This window comes from Podarcis bocagei (genome assembly GCF_964188305.1).
Source record: "Podarcis bocagei genome assembly, chromosome: 9".
Classification (NCBI taxonomy): Eukaryota; Metazoa; Chordata; class Lepidosauria; order Squamata; family Lacertidae; genus Podarcis; species Podarcis bocagei.
In genome coordinates, this window is record NC_138134.1 from 43,489,323 (window position 1) to 43,504,915 (window position 15,593).

A 15,593-nucleotide genomic window follows, 5' to 3' on the forward strand; every position below is an offset into this window, starting at 1 on the left:
ATTCTACTGATGCTGATTTTTTTAAAAAAACATATTTCAATCACTTTTGCCGGAACAATAATCAAACACCCATTCGAAAGGTACCCCCTCCTCTCTCTCTCTCTTTTTTTAAGGGAAAATAAAGAATGCAGAAATAAATATATGTTTGGCACAAATTAAAAGTCAGAAAGCTTTTACCGTAGATCATTTATTTTCCACAGGACAAAAGTTTCTAAGCAAACAATTCTTCTCTTTCAGCTTCAGAAAAGAATTGAAGCCTTCTTTGCTGTGCAATAGATTTCAAAATTAATTATTAACCACAGAACTGTTTGCCGAGCCTGATTTTCAGCAGCTGGTGAAGGGACATATGAATTGTCAAAGTCCTATTGACACTACTAGCATGGGTGTGTGGAAGTGAGAGGCAGGATGGGGTAATCTCTGGTAAAGGATCATGCTAGTGCTGCCACATCCTCTCTCTTTTTTTGCCAGCTAGATGGGGATAGATAGGATCCACTTCAATTGCACTGGTGGGTCTTGGAAGATAGGCTAGCACAAGAGGTATGTGCTGCTGTAGAACACAGTTAAAGGTAAAGGGACCCCTGACCGTTAGGTCCAGTCATGACCAACTCTGGGGTTGCGGTGCTCATCTCGCTTTACTGGCCGAGGGAGCCGGCATACAGCTTCTGGGTCATGTGGCCAGCATGACTAAGCCGCTTCTGGCGAACCAGAGCAGCGCCTGGAAACACCGTTTACCTTCCCACCGGAGCGGTACCTATTTATCTACTTGCACTTTGACGTGCTTTCGAACTGCTAGGTTGGCAGGAGCAGGGACCGAGGAATGGGAGCTCACCCCATCACGGGGATTTGAACTGCTAACCTTCTGACCAGCAAGTCCTAGGCTCTGTGGTTTAACGCACAGTGCCACCCACATCCCTAAGAACACAGTTAGGTGGACATAATACAACATATCTACTGCTGCAAAGAGAAAAAATTGATTGCATTGGGGATGTGGCCAGGTAGGAGTACGGCTTAGAATCCTATGCTTGCTTTAGCTCAGTCCTATCCCTGACGATGGCACGATGCCAGCAAAAGAGGTGGTACATGTAAAAAGACTGTCATTGTACACCACTGAGAGACAAGAGTGACTGTTCCCCCCATCGCATGCTTCACCTCTGCAGCCAAAAGTGAGCAAAAGATTCCAACTAACTGTCACCAATCATGGCACTCCAACAGTGGTATAGAGAGAGACTTCAGCTAGATAGCACATCTCACAGTAGGGTGTAGAACTACATTCCTGTGTTTGGAAACTGGAAGACCAGCTAGGTGGTGGTACCTACAATCACTCACCCACTCCTACCGAGCACCTAAGCATTGTTACCGTAGCCAGCCATTATTCACTTCTTCCTTCATTGCTCTTTTAGCGCCCCACTAGCAGTAAGGCAGCCCTCCAACAACAAACAGGCAAGAGCATTCCCCACTCCCAATGTTATGCAGACCACAACTGAAGCTGCTCTGTCCCAGAGAGTAGTCCCAGTTAGGGGTTAGGGGTCTTGCCCATGCAGGGAATAGATTCCAGAAATGCAGGGTCACATACTGCTAGTCCCATTCAGATACCAGTAGCAAAGTGAGGTCAAGCAGACATCAGGTTCATGTAGGACAAGGTCAAACAAGATGAGATCAGATTCTTATGAGCATGGTTGAGCAAAGCAGATGTCAGGTTCCAGAGAGGTCACTCAACTGAAGCAGCGAACAGGGTCCAAATAAGCAAAGTTGCAGCCAAAAAAAGAAAAAGGAATGGAATGGAAGTAAAGTAGGTAGCACTCTGGATGACATCCAAGCAGCATCTAGGCCAAAACTGAACCCTACAGAGGGCTCCAGCTTCTTCTGGACAGCTAGCCCTGATGAGTGCAGCTGCTTCTCTTCAAGGGCTGTGGCAATTTAACAGGGGCACAGCAAAAGGAAGAAACTTTTATTAATTCCTGGGTGTGGAAGAACCTCAATGCACATTTCATAAGGGTTCTTGAGTGTGGGCTGTTCTTTGTAGTTTTTCAGAAATTTTTCTTGGAGCAGTGAGTGGGGGTTGTGCTGAGCTTCATAAAAGTACAAGGTGGCTGATGGGGGGGGGGTCTCTATTCTACATTGCAGTAAATTTCAAAAGTCTGTCTTTCATGCTTGAGGCAGAGACATCTTTTTGTGGATGCAGCACTTAAGAACAACATAGGAAGCAGTCTTATCCTGAATCAGACCACTGATCCATTGAGTGCTTTGTACACTCACTGACAGCTGCTCCCCAAGAATTCAGGCAGGAGTGGGGATGGGGGACAAATTCAACTAAGTTCACATTTAAAGACAAATCTATCAAATCCACACTTTCTGAAACAATGCTGCAGACAAAACACAGCCCTCCTTCGAAATTCACATTTATCGAAATATTACAATTCAATGCTCCCAGCAAAAAATGTTCACAAAAATGTGTATATTAGGGGAAAGTGTGTGTTAAAATGAATATGTTTGTGAACATAACACATACAAAAAACAGGGGAAATTGCAACAATGAGTGCCAGTGGCGTAGCATGGGTTGCCAGCACCCGGGGCAAGGCAGTGAGAGAGAGTGAGTGAGCCAGGTAGGGGCAGAGAGCTGCGAGTGCGAGCGCACCCCCCCCCCACAGATGTTGCGCCTGGTGCGGCCGGCCCCCCCTGCACCCCCCACGCTACGCCACTGTTGAGTGCATTAGTCAAGACTGCATATAAAACATGTTTATTAGGAGAAATTCACACTAAAATGCTGAAGAATTTTCATGATTTTTTAAAAATTGCAGATTGCTGCAGAAATGCATTTAAGATTCTTATAGATAGGAGTTTTCCCCAGTCCTACCTGGAAATCCTGTAAATTGAACCTGGGACCATCTGCATGCAAAGCAGATACTCTGCCACTGAGCTATGGCTCTTCCCCAACTTCCTGCTTGGTCACATGGGCATTCTGGAATGTGCTGCAAGCAAGAAAACCTGAGTGCTGCTGAGCATGTGCGTGAGAGGCATTTAAATTGTGGGATAACCAGCCTACTATAACCAACATGCTTAAGTCTAATTAAAGCACAAAGGGGTTAATGCTATAGAGTAAGCAGTCATGCCAGGCTTAGCTAGGTACTCACCCTCACCTTGGGAAGAAGGTAATCAGGCCTATTGTTGTACCCCAGTCTACCAGGTAAGGTCAATGTTTGAAGAGGTTTTGAGCTGGTTGTTGCAGTTCAGACCACATGGCTCTTGTGCTCCTATACCAGTAATTTAGGAAGTTTCACCAGTGTAGCTAAGCCAAGTTTCCCTGCCTGTGCAACTTTTTCTGAATGCTGTAAGGAAAAGCATACAAATCTGACCTTTGGAGAGTTTGTAAGTACCGGTAAATCATTTTTAACTCTCATTTTTGTTCTATGCTGGGGAAGAGGGGAACTTGGGAATGAACTTAGAGGGGCATTTTTTTAAAGCTCTAACAACCAGTATTTCCATGCTTTATGTACTTTGCTGCATCTTTTGTTATTTTAATCTCTGCTGGGGTTCTCTCACCGAAGAGTACTTGCTCCAAACCTGGACCTTGGCAGCCAGGAATTCTCCTTTACATATTTCCTTGCAACCAACTTAAACTTTATTGCAGTGCAAAATTTAAAAAAACCCTTTGGCCACCTTGTACAGTTAAAAAGGTCAGCAGAACCTCCCACTGCCCCCTCCAACAGTTTCTCTGAACTGCAAGAGGCAGGAAGAGTCATGCATCTGTTGCCAGGAGCAAAGGAAACAGGGGGTGGGCAGCAGCCCAGCACTCTACAAAACCAGCAACAGCTAATTTAAATAGATAGTAAAATCAAACTGCTTTAAGTTAAAAACGCTTACAGTAGCAGTTCTGAAAAGCCTGGGGGAACTCTTTTTTTTGGGGGGGCTGGCACTTAGATGATAGTGTTAAGGATTAGGAGGCTTTTTCTTACTAGCAGACCCTTTTGTAGAAGGCTTACCACCCCCCAAATATAATTATGATAGGCTGCTACCAAGCAGGGTGAACCTCCTGCCACACCCTAATCTGTCCAGCTACTTGGGGAGTCACTGAGTCCTATTTCCATGACTTCAGCCCAGTTCTAAGCGGGGGGGGGGGAGAGATATGGTTTTGATTTATGTTCCCAAACCCAGAATTTTATAAAACCTTGCAAAATATCCTTAGGCTGTAAGGGGCATAGCATAATCATGCAGTCATAAGCTGACGAGGAAAGTTCTAATAAGAAATTACACAGAATTGCCTTCTAAAAATCAAGGAAGACAAAGGTAAAAAAAGGGATCCATGTCACATAGTAATGAGGTCTCTAGACAGGCCTGTCTGGAGAGGGTATTGCAAAGGCAAGGAACCATCACAGAAATGGCTCTCTGTCTTGTTGCCATCTGTTACACTTCAGATTGTAAGGGCACCTGGAGAAAGGTCTCAGATGACCTCAGCGGTTGGGCAGATTGATGCACGAGGAGATGGTCAAATAAATATCTCAGTCCTAACCTGTGTAGGGCTTTAAGTTTAAGACCAGCACTTTCAATCGAGCTTGGAATTTTACTTGGAGCTAATGTAGTTGCACAGTGCCTTTGTACAGTGACTTGCTATAATTAAGTAGTACTACTGATGAAGTTATAATGCAGCTTTGCAAGGGAAAATGTATCTTTGCTAGGGTCCTGCACAGACTATTTTAGCTGGATCATTATCATTGTACTAACGAACTGTTTCTACTGTACTGCGGTGTTTTTAATAAAGATACCAGTCCTGCTGCTATTAAAATCATCAAAGGCATTCTCTATCCAAGAATTAAAATAATATTTCTGGCTATACACCCACACAAGTAATGCTGTAAAACAAGAGTGCAGGATAACAAGCAGCTATGAGCTAAAGATCCAATTACTGGGCAGTGCCATTTGTGCAGTTATCAAAAAGCAATGTTCTGAATAAGTGAATGAAGCTTTGGCTTATACAATCACTGCAATCACTTAGGGTAGCAAGCAAATACTGTGAATGTGAATAACAAAATGTACCTATATTAAATCAGTTTGTTCCAGGCCAGCATAAAGGGGGGCTAAAGAACTGAAACCCAGAAGTTTATGGCCTAAAAAAAAATACTATATTGTTACGAGTTTTGTACGCCAACATTGTTATTGAACCTATATGAGTATAGCCGCATATTACTTTGGCTTATATTTTAAGAAATTCTAATTCATATTATCCCTCTTCATGGATCACTGCCTTGTTGTGGCGAAGGGGCTTGAATAACTCCAGGACGCTATGAGCTATGCCATGCAGGGCCACCCAAGACGGACAGGTCATAGCCGAGAGTTTAGACTAAATGTGATCCACCTGGAGAAGGAACTGGCAAACCACTCCAGTATTTTGCCAAGAAAACTCATTGGACATAAAAAAAGAGAAGCTTTGAGAAGAAAGTGAGAGTTTCCAAGGCATGCTCTGGTTCATGGGGTCACAGAGAATCTAAGACAACTAAACAACAATTCATATTGTCAGTTTGCACAGTGTGGAAATGGGGGTTTGTGGGGTGGTAGGGGAGGGGTAGTACTCTTTGGCTGAGGACATGTTATGCTCCTTCTGAGATAGTTTGTCCACCTTTGGTCCCCACCCTGCACTCAGTTCTCATCTGTGGCTCATAGAAGCTGTCAGCATGCGACAGCAGCCACTCCCTGGGAAAAAGTTTCGGCTGGCTGGCAAACCAGCTGAGGGTAGCCAATGGGTCTCAAACCCTCAGTGAGTTAGAGACTTCCCCTGTATGCAGTTTCTGCACATGCAGTCATGGGAAGTGAGGGGCAGGTGGGGCTTGTCAACCTGGGAAGGTAGCCCACCTAGGAGAAGGAAAGCTCTGATCCTAAACCTCTGGTGCCTTGTGGCTAAATTCATTCATGAGAAAGGCTTTGGGAGCAAAGCTAGAAGGGAAAATCCATGCCCACTGCCTTGAGGGACATCTTCAGGAGAAAAAAAGGCTGAGGAGTTAACGCTAAGGCGGTTGCATGGCTCCTTATACACATCTTTCCAGCAAATCCTGCAGTCAAGCTGGTGCCAAATGTATTGCTCTGCTTTCCTTCGAAAAAGGAGGTCTTGTCGTCTGGGCAGGCCACAACCGCCATACACGCTGCTAATGCAGCAAAAACAATGTGGGAAGCAGCAGTTATGAGTTCCTGGTCTCTTGCAGTCACAGCAGATGCTGTGATTCTCCAGCAGTTTGACTTCACTCTCGGATCTGCACTCCTTTGACTCTTGAGCCGGACAGATGCCAACTATTCATATTGCTTATGTAACAGTTGTTCCAAATCACCTGATGCTTTCTGCGCTCTCATATCTAATGAATGTTTGTCAGATTTGTCTCTGTGAAGAAGAGGGGGGAGGAAAAAGTGTTGGGAGTATCCAGAGTGCTAGAACTGTTGCTGCCCTGTGTGATCATCTCCCATCCAAGGCTACAGGATGGAACATTTCCTGGGCAATGAAGTGTTCTAGGCTCTGCTCATCCGTGCCAATCATTGACTTCCCTTTACAGTGGTACCTTGGTTCCCGAACGGCTTAGTTGTCGAACAAATCAGCTCCCGAACGCCACAAACCCGGAAGTGTTCCAGTTTGCGAACGTTTTTTGAAAGCCGAAAGTCCATCGCTGCTTCCACGGCTTCTGCTTGAGTACAGGAAGCTCCTGCAGCCAATTGGAAGCCATGCCTTGGTTTTCGAATGGTCTCAGGAGTCGAACGGACTCCCGGAACGGATTAAGTTCGAGAACCAAGGTACCACTGTACTTAGAAGAACCTTCAGTGTCAGCCTGGAGATTTGCTCTTGTACTGATAGTCTCTACTATGTCTGATCTCTGGCTCCTGATTTGTAGCTGTCCATGCAGCAGAGCACTGACATAAGTGAAACACAAGAAGTCTTTTCTAAGGTGTATTAAACATCATGTTGGAGACATTTTTACATGCACAGAATAAATTGACTAGTCCAGGAGCTAGAAAAATTATCGTGACCGTTACAGATTGTGCAGGGAAGATGTGTGCTATATTCACATTGTATCCGCCATTACAGAGCCTAGTGGTGGAGCTTTGCTTTGCAGGCAGAAGGTCCCTGGTTCAATTCACGGCACCCTCAGCAAGGAAAGGTCCTCCGCATCTCCTGTGTATTAGTACATGTGCTTCAAAAAGTGATAATAAGCCAGCCCTGCTGCATTTGTGAGCCCTCCTGCTTATTCCTCTGGGTGGTGGTGGGAGCAGGGATGGATTTTTGCCTTGAAGTCTTGCTTTGACAGCTCCACTGCCTGAATGGAAATGTTCTAAAAAGGATCACAGGCCTTTGTCCACAAAATGAGAGTTAAAACAACAACAACAAAGTTGAAAACACACAAGTGATAGAAGAAGCTTGCCGTTTAGAGATGTAGGCCACAGAGCCCTGCCTGAGAGTTTGTCTCTTGATTGTAGGTGACAAATGAAAACGTGCTGAGGGGAGTGACACGGAAAAGTGCTGCCCCAATTTGAGCTGTTGAGGCAATAATTTGTTGTCTGTCAGACTCATGAGGCTTAACTAATGCTTTCTGAACGATATCAACTAAGATATCCTTCCCACCCCCTTCAAATCCCTTTTCCAGCTGATTAGCTTGTGACAAAAAAAAAAGTATCTCAAGTAAGGTAAAAATTCTGTGAGCTGACTCACCAGCAATTCCTTCCGCAGTGCCAGCGCTCATGATGAGCTCTATAATTCAGGAGGTTATTTCTTGTCAGTATCATTTTCTAGTGTGGAGGAATGATTGTTCTCAGTACCTCAATGTTCTTCTTTGCTTTTTTTAAATGCACATGCCAACAATGAATGTGGCACTATAGATATCGTCAAGGGGTTTTAGTTTAATAGCAGCCTTAGTGTAGTGTTGATTCCCCTAACACAACATCTTTTTAAAGATGTCACAAACAAGCGCTGTCACTCCAGGACAAGTTGAGTTAAACATTATCCCTTTAATAAATGATTGGATTTAAATTTCTACAGCCTATTAACAGTAATCTTTATCTACACACACACACACACATAGAGTTGTTTGATTGCTCTGGTCTCCGGGGAAAACATGTAATAGCACCACATTTCACTTGTCTTTTTTCAGGAAAGGAAGGGAACAAGAATTTACCTTTCACTGCAACTGCCTAGCAACATAAAAATGGAGATGTTACATTAAAATCTGCTCATCACAGCATGGAGTGTAATAATATGCAAAGCTTTTGCTCTGCAGAGTCTAATCAAAAAAATTATTCTAATGTATAAAACATAGGGGCAAATTTTCATCGCTATGCATGGCAGATTATGCATGAAATTTCTATTTAGGGGTATATGCAGATATTTGCCATTTGTATGATGGCATAATTTGAGGGCAACATTTCTCATTTCTTGTGTTTAATCAAGCTTTTTATTAACACATCTAACATCTCTTACCACGCTAATTTGGGCACTGTCCATTTATGTCTTATTAAATGACATCTCATGCTAGTAATAGGAAGTGTATGGTGTCGTTCCTTGAAAAACTGACCATAGTTTGGCCTAGCCAAGCAAGGGTAAAGATATCAGGAGACTACAAGAACATAAATTAGGGCCTTATATTTAGAAGGGACGCGGGTGGCGCTGTGGGTTAAGCCTAGGACTTGCCGATCAGAAGGTCGGCGGTTTGAATCCCCGCCATGGGGTGAGCTACCGTTGCTAGGTCCCTCCTCCTGCCAACCTAGCAGTTCAAAAGCACATCAAAGTGCAAGTAGATAAATAGGTACCACTTCGGCGGGAAGGTAAACGGCGTTTCCGTGCGCTGCTCTGGCTTGCTAGAAGCGGCTTAGTCATGCTGGCCACATGACCTGGAAGTTGTACGCCGGCTCCCTCGGCCAATAAAGCGAGATGAGCGCTTGGAGATGAGCCACGATTGGACCTAATGGTCGGGGTCCCTTTATTTAGAAGGGAGGTTGTGTACCCTTCTTCATTGGAGGTTTCTAAGCAGAAGTTGGATAGCCATCTATCATCTGGATGCTTTAGCTGAGATTCCTGCATTGCAAGGAGTTGGTCTAGATGAGCCTTCCAACTCTATGATGATTCTATGATTGTCATGCAATGTGGTGACACCAATAGTGGCAGGAAGGAAAGGGTGGAGATCTCTCTCTCGCACTCTCTCTCGCACTCTCTCTCGTGTTTGGAACACTGCTATAACAGAGTCCAAGGTGCCGGAGACCCTGGGAAATGTAGTTTCCTATCTTGAGAGAGTTGGGAAGAAAGGGTGAGAGACCTCCCTCCCTTCCTGATGTCACTACAGAAGCAGATGCATCAATAGAAGAAGCAACAGAAACTACTGGCAGTGTTTCTGTAGTTAGTAAGGGTCAGGGAAGCTCATGGTGTGGTTTTTGAGGGAGGGATTCTGATCCCAATAAATGTCACCAGGAGCGTGAAAAGGCCTGTGTTGCTCTTAGAGTTAACTAAATTGCGGGCTGATTTCTTGAAAAGAAAAATCTTTGTCTATCGAGCCCCATTCCAAATCAAACTTAATGCCCACCATTAAGTAGATCTGAAAGTCCTTTTTCATCTCTAGACAGGGTGCTCAGAAGTGTACTTAGGTACCGGGCGGCACTTCTCCCCTTGAATCCAAAGCAGCTTCAGGGTGGAAAGTGTAGCTGCAGGAGCCCACACATCACAGCTGCACGTCAGACAGCTCTTAATTCCAAGTTTCCTTTGAATAATGAGGCTGTTTCTTAGCATGCTGGCTTTCCTCTATCATGCAAAGCAGAGGGCTCCAAGTACTCTTCGGAGTTTCATTTGTTTTGTGTGTGTGTTGTTGTTTTTTTAAAAAAGTTAGGGCACCAAATTCGGAAACCAATCACTTCATTTTTTTGGTTACACCTCAAAACAACATATCTCAAGTACTGTATAGTTTTCATTAATCATTAATCTGTTCATTATTAAATAAGTCACTACGTCATTTTTGTACATATCTATTTGTGGAGGAATGTGTAAGTCTTAATATTATAGGTTCTTGGCACCCGGTCAGAATCTACATGGAACTTATAAATCCAAAGTAACAATAACAAGCTAAAGGACTGTTGGAGAAAAGACTAATAAGTAACCAGATTCCCTCTAGGGGGAATTCTGTGAAACTACAATGGATACAATGGCTGTGGATGGAAAGTTACTAGTGGAAATCGAAAGGATGTTTCAATTGGTGGGAACCTTACAAGAGCAGAGCTTAGCCATGAATAAACAACTTAACATTATGACCTTGGGAACAGGCAACTCTGCTGTTTGTATTGAGGACCTGAATGAGAAAGAATCCACAGCTGAATGGGAAACAATGGCTACAGAGGTGGAAGAGACTAAACAAGAAAAAGAGAAAGTAACCTTGGGAAGTAACAATCAAAAGCTGACATCTGTGGAACACAAGCAAGGAGACTCTGGGAACACAACTACCACAAGTCTGCGAAAGATGCAGAAGAAGAAGGAGGAGGTTCTGGGACAATATGTACAGGAACTTAAAATAAAGAAATACGATTGGGGCCTCCTTTTGGACTTTGACTTTGAGGATACAGGCTTTGTGGAAGTACTCCAGCAGTTGCTTTCAAATCTCCTTGTGGGAAGAGAATATGTTTTGATGGTGAAAGATCTCTTTCCAGACTCGACGACTGACATAAAGGACAACCAGCGAGACCGGCGGAGAGGGACTGAAAGGGACTTGAAAGCCTCGGACGTGAGGAACCCAGGCTGAGAATCTTGACTTTGGATTTTTATTGTGAAGGGACAAAAACCGGGGATGGGAGGGAGGGAAGAGGAGATTCTTAAAAACTCTTAAGACTTTCATGTTTGGTTAATATGACTTTTATTCAAGACAAAATGAAAAATCGATGGAAGAGAACTTAAGTCCAACTTAGGAAAACCAATTTTTTTATTAGAAAAGAGGTAACAAAATGAATAAGATGGTTAAGAGGAGAAATACCAACTTGCTGATATAATCTTGGGAATTGGGATGCATGAGGGGGGGGGTGGGGGGAAGTCAGGGAACAAGGTTATGAGAAGAGGATCTGCTGAATCTATACATGTTTGTGTCTTGTGTTATTGTTGTGTTTGTATTGTCTTTATAAAAGCGGAAAACCCAATAAAAATTTTAAAAAATATATATAAATCCAGATTTAGAAAAGGGGGCATTCGTAATAGCTCAGCTAATACCACGTGTAGTTGGGAAATAAGCCTCACTCTGTTCAATGGACTTACTCTGAGGTAACTGTGCATTCACTTGCAATCTTTGCTTTATTTTCTGTCAGCTTAGCCTATACCCAACAGAATATTATTCAACAGAATATTAGTTTCCACTGTGCTATATTTTTACATTGCTATACATGAGCTACCCAGCTGACTCGCTTAATTACTTCTTTGTGAAACATCCTTCCCAGATATCTTCATAAACGCATTATGTGCTAAGCAGAATTAATAGAATCATGTTAGACCCCAATGCACTTGATCTTTCTATAAATATTATCAAGCAATACATTAATTATCCAAATGTGGATGTCTGTTTTTCCCCTTAATCTGTTAAGCACCTGTGCACTACCTGTAAACCAGTAATATGCTCTCTCTCTCTCTCTCTCTCTCTCTCTCTCTCTCTCTCTCTCTCTCACACACACACACACACACACACACACACACACTCCACTCTCTCTCTTACACACACACACCATTATAAACTTATTTTAAACATATACGTATAAATAAACACGAAGCATTCCTTACAATATGAATGTTGTCCCCTTGCATATGCATCTGAACTTGACTCTTAATGTGTTGCCCCATAGAAATTGGCTAGCTTATATTGTGATCCTATTGACCAGGTATGCCCTCTGGGAAGGTATAGAATAATAATTAAATGCCCTTGCACTAGTGGAACACAACTGCCCTGTTCACAAGAGCTAACACGCACACACCATTTACAATAGTCAACAACATGGAGGAGGCGGCACCAGCCCTGTCCACCACTTCTGCCTGCCAGTGTGTAGCTGCTGTGCCAGTGTGACACCACTGGAGAAAGGGAGGGGGGAATGGGTGGGATTGGGGCATGCTGAGAAGGTGTCACCTTAGTTGGAATCTTATACATAACCTGATTGAATCCTGTTTCACTTTCAGTCTCAAAAACTGGTCAAAAGCTGAGGAAACCATATTAGGAATTTGTGAATTAATGACAGGATTGCCTTATTTATTGTGTTAATGAATTCTGGCTTGCATTGTTTCATATGAATTTGTAATATTTAAGTTATGAGTATGTGAAATTTAAGATAATGGGAATCAAAAAGCTCAGTTTAATTTGCTCAAATGATTGATAACCTTGAAGGCCTTGTGCAGTGCCATACGTGGGACATTCCTTCAAAGTTACGAGTGCAAAATGCAGCAGTCAGGGTACTGGGTGAGTGCCTAGAGACCCTCAAATATAACATCAATTGTGGAACAACTACACTCATTGCCTATTGCCTTATGGGGCATATTTAATGAGCCAGTACTTCCATTTAGAGCCCTAAATGATCTTGGTCCCAAATATCTGAATGAAGTATCTTCCCATATTGACATACCCATTTGTTAAGATCCGTAGGGAATGTCCTGCTAGCAGTCTCCCTCATTCAGTGGGATGGGAATCCATGGAGAGGCTTTATTGGCAGTGGCTGCATACATTTGGAACGATCTCTCCTCTGTGGTGTGTTTCACCATAACACTGCTGTTTCGGCATCAGTTGAACATACCCCTCTTCATCCAGGCCTTGGGCAAAGAATGAGGTCCATTGGAATGGATTTTTAGTGCTCCTGCTGTTTTGATGTGTGTGGAATTCAAGTTTGTTATGTATATTTTAATATTATTGTTTACTTTTCTATTTTCACCTTATGTGTCTCTCCCCCCGGGCCTTTGGGTGAAGAATGAACTATACATATGGCAAATAATAATAAATTACAAGTCAGGAGGAGTTATTATTCTCAGGGAATATTTCCTTCTCTAGATCAGTAAGATCTCACTGCTTATTCAGAAATGTCAACCTTAATTTTCCTTTTTTTAAAAAAAAATCCTTTTCCTACTCTTTCAACATTTGTGATCAAACCAATCGGCCCCAGATGGTTTAATATTTTGAGATGAGACTGGCATTCCAAGTGACATGCCATCCCCATGACTGGCATTCCCTTGTGACAGGAATATTAAAAACCATTTTAATCAGTTGATTATTATTGTCTATAGGGTACACTTCCTAGTCCTCAAAACTATCAGCAGAATCATCAAGGACAAACATTCAGAATATCAGCTGCTTCCAGCTACTGAGATGAAGGTAAAACCCCCATATTTATTCTTATTGCCTCTGACACTGAGAGTTTGAAAATTAGATTTAAATGAAACCTTTCTCTAAACACACACTATCTACACCCAGAGTAATAATCAAATTAGGATATTTACTTTTCAGAAAATCAATAGTAAAACACAAATCACTCGAAATAGCATTTGAAAAATACAGCAATTTCCCAAGGGGATTAACAATTTCCAGAGAAAAGATACTTTCAAATCGTACTTGAACTATTAGAAAATCACGAGCTTTACAGCACAATCCTATACATGTCTCCTGAGAAGCAAGTCTCTTTGAGTTCAAAGAGATTTACTCCCAGGTCCTTTGTGTTCAGGACTGCTGTTCTTTGACCATTGGCTTGATGTTTTGTGATTTTGTTCTTTGAAATTCACAGTTCATTGCTGCATTGTTATATAGTTTTATATTTATATAACACTCATGACAACTGCTGGCCTTTATACCACACAGCAGGAGCGGAGGTATATAATTCACAGTACTTCATGGTATATAAACTATGAAGATATTTGCCCTTTAAACTTCTACACTTCTTTTGCTTCTGCAATTTCCTTTGGTATCATCAGCTAATAATAAAGCAGTAATTAGAAACATTACATTACATAAGGAACTACAAACACAGTGGCATAAAGGCTCTGAACTTTGAACGAAATGGACACCAAATATTCTCTGCAAAAGTAATGCCATTGGGTTAATCGGTATTAAAGCAATCCATTCCGAATAAATTGCTTTTATTATGAATTAATTTAAAGTGACCTTTTTCTCCGGGGGCTATGTACTGCAGGTTTAATAGCATTATATATCAGTGGTGATTGACACACGATTATAAGGAAACTTGCTCCCATCTCACAGCACATGTTTTGTGGAGCCAGCAGAGATTTCACACATGTAGTTTCCTATGTGAGATAGCACACAAAAACCCTTCTTCATTCCTTGGAACACCAAGAAAGCATTATGATCTTTATACAGTCCTTCTGTACTGCAGAAGCAGCTCTGGGCCAGAGCCTATGACCTGTGACAAGCTTTCCAGTGGAGTTCACAGAGATTAATTGCATGGGTGTGCAACAAGACATTAGAGATCTCTTTTAGGTTTTGCTTGCCTTAAGAATGAGTGGGCAAGAAAATATAGAAGGTTAACTTCTCTGTTTAGGCAACTTGGGGAAGGCAAACAAACTCAACGACTGTAATCAAGCTGGTGTGTGTGTGTAAGAGCAGTGTAAAAGAGCTGCTAAGAAAAACAGTTGCAATGTTGGACTGTAACCTAAAAAACACACAACAGTTTGTTGTTAAAATATCAACAGTCCAGTACTGATTGAAAATCCCTGTTGTGAAATCCTTCTGGGCTGCTTCAGGCCCAGCACCAGATTTTGGAGGACCCTGGGCAGTCTACTCTCAGTAGCCTCACCCTGCACCACCCTGGGGTAGCTCTTAATCTCAAGGTTGTGGGTTTGAGCCCCTCATTGGGTGAAAGATTCCTGCACTGCAGGGAGTTGATCCTTCTGGTCCCTTTCAACTCTACAATTCTATGATTATTAGCTCCATAATGGCAGGCTCCTACCCCCAGCACCTGCCAACGCTCAGAACCCATGTTGGTGATGACGCTGTAGCAACCACCAGCCTTGCCCTTGCTCTCACGTGGTCCCACACACAAAGGTGAGAGGGTGGAGAACCTGCCAGCTTCTTCCTCAGGCTCACAAATGGAATTTCCCTGCAAAGAGCTGGGATTCAGTACAGGGAAGCTTCCAGGGAAGCCCACTTGCAAGTGACTGAAGGGGAGGAGAGGAGAGTGACCATTGCCACTGGAAGGACCAAATGGTGGTGGGCACTATGGAGGCAGGCAAGGTGTCAGCTCCTCTGTAATGTATGTCAACAAATGCCACCCTATGCTGAGTTTTCCTGGTGGGGTTGGTCTGCCTCTACACGTTCTGATAATCATGTGGAGGCCGCTTGAAACAGTCTTTGTACAGTGGCCTGAACCTAAGAGTCAAACAGTCTACCCATACGGGTTACCTAGGGAGTATTTTCTCATCACTTCTAGCAAATGGTGGGAGCTCATCATGTGCACGGGAGCTAATATGCAGAGGTTATTTCTGGGAGCATTCATAATGTGTGAGCTGACCTGGAGACATGTGAACAAAAGCCAGGAGAGAGCAGTCAGGCACAAGAAGTGCTGGTAGAATGGTTGCTGTTGCTGCTGCTAAAATATTGGAGCCACCAGATGGTCAGTTGCCA

The 15,593-nt window shown here is 43.0% G+C and overlaps 1 long non-coding RNA gene across 1 annotated transcript in view; it reads left to right on the forward strand.

Moving 5' to 3' along the window:
• The window catches only part of LOC308594938, a 66,929-nt gene that overhangs the window by 46,960 nt on the left and 4,376 nt on the right, over positions 1-15,593 (forward strand). Inside the window, exon 2 of the long non-coding RNA XR_014011691.1 lies at positions 13,247-13,334. This is a non-coding gene — a long non-coding RNA (uncharacterized lncRNA). The remainder of the gene's footprint in view (positions 1-13,246; positions 13,335-15,593) is intronic.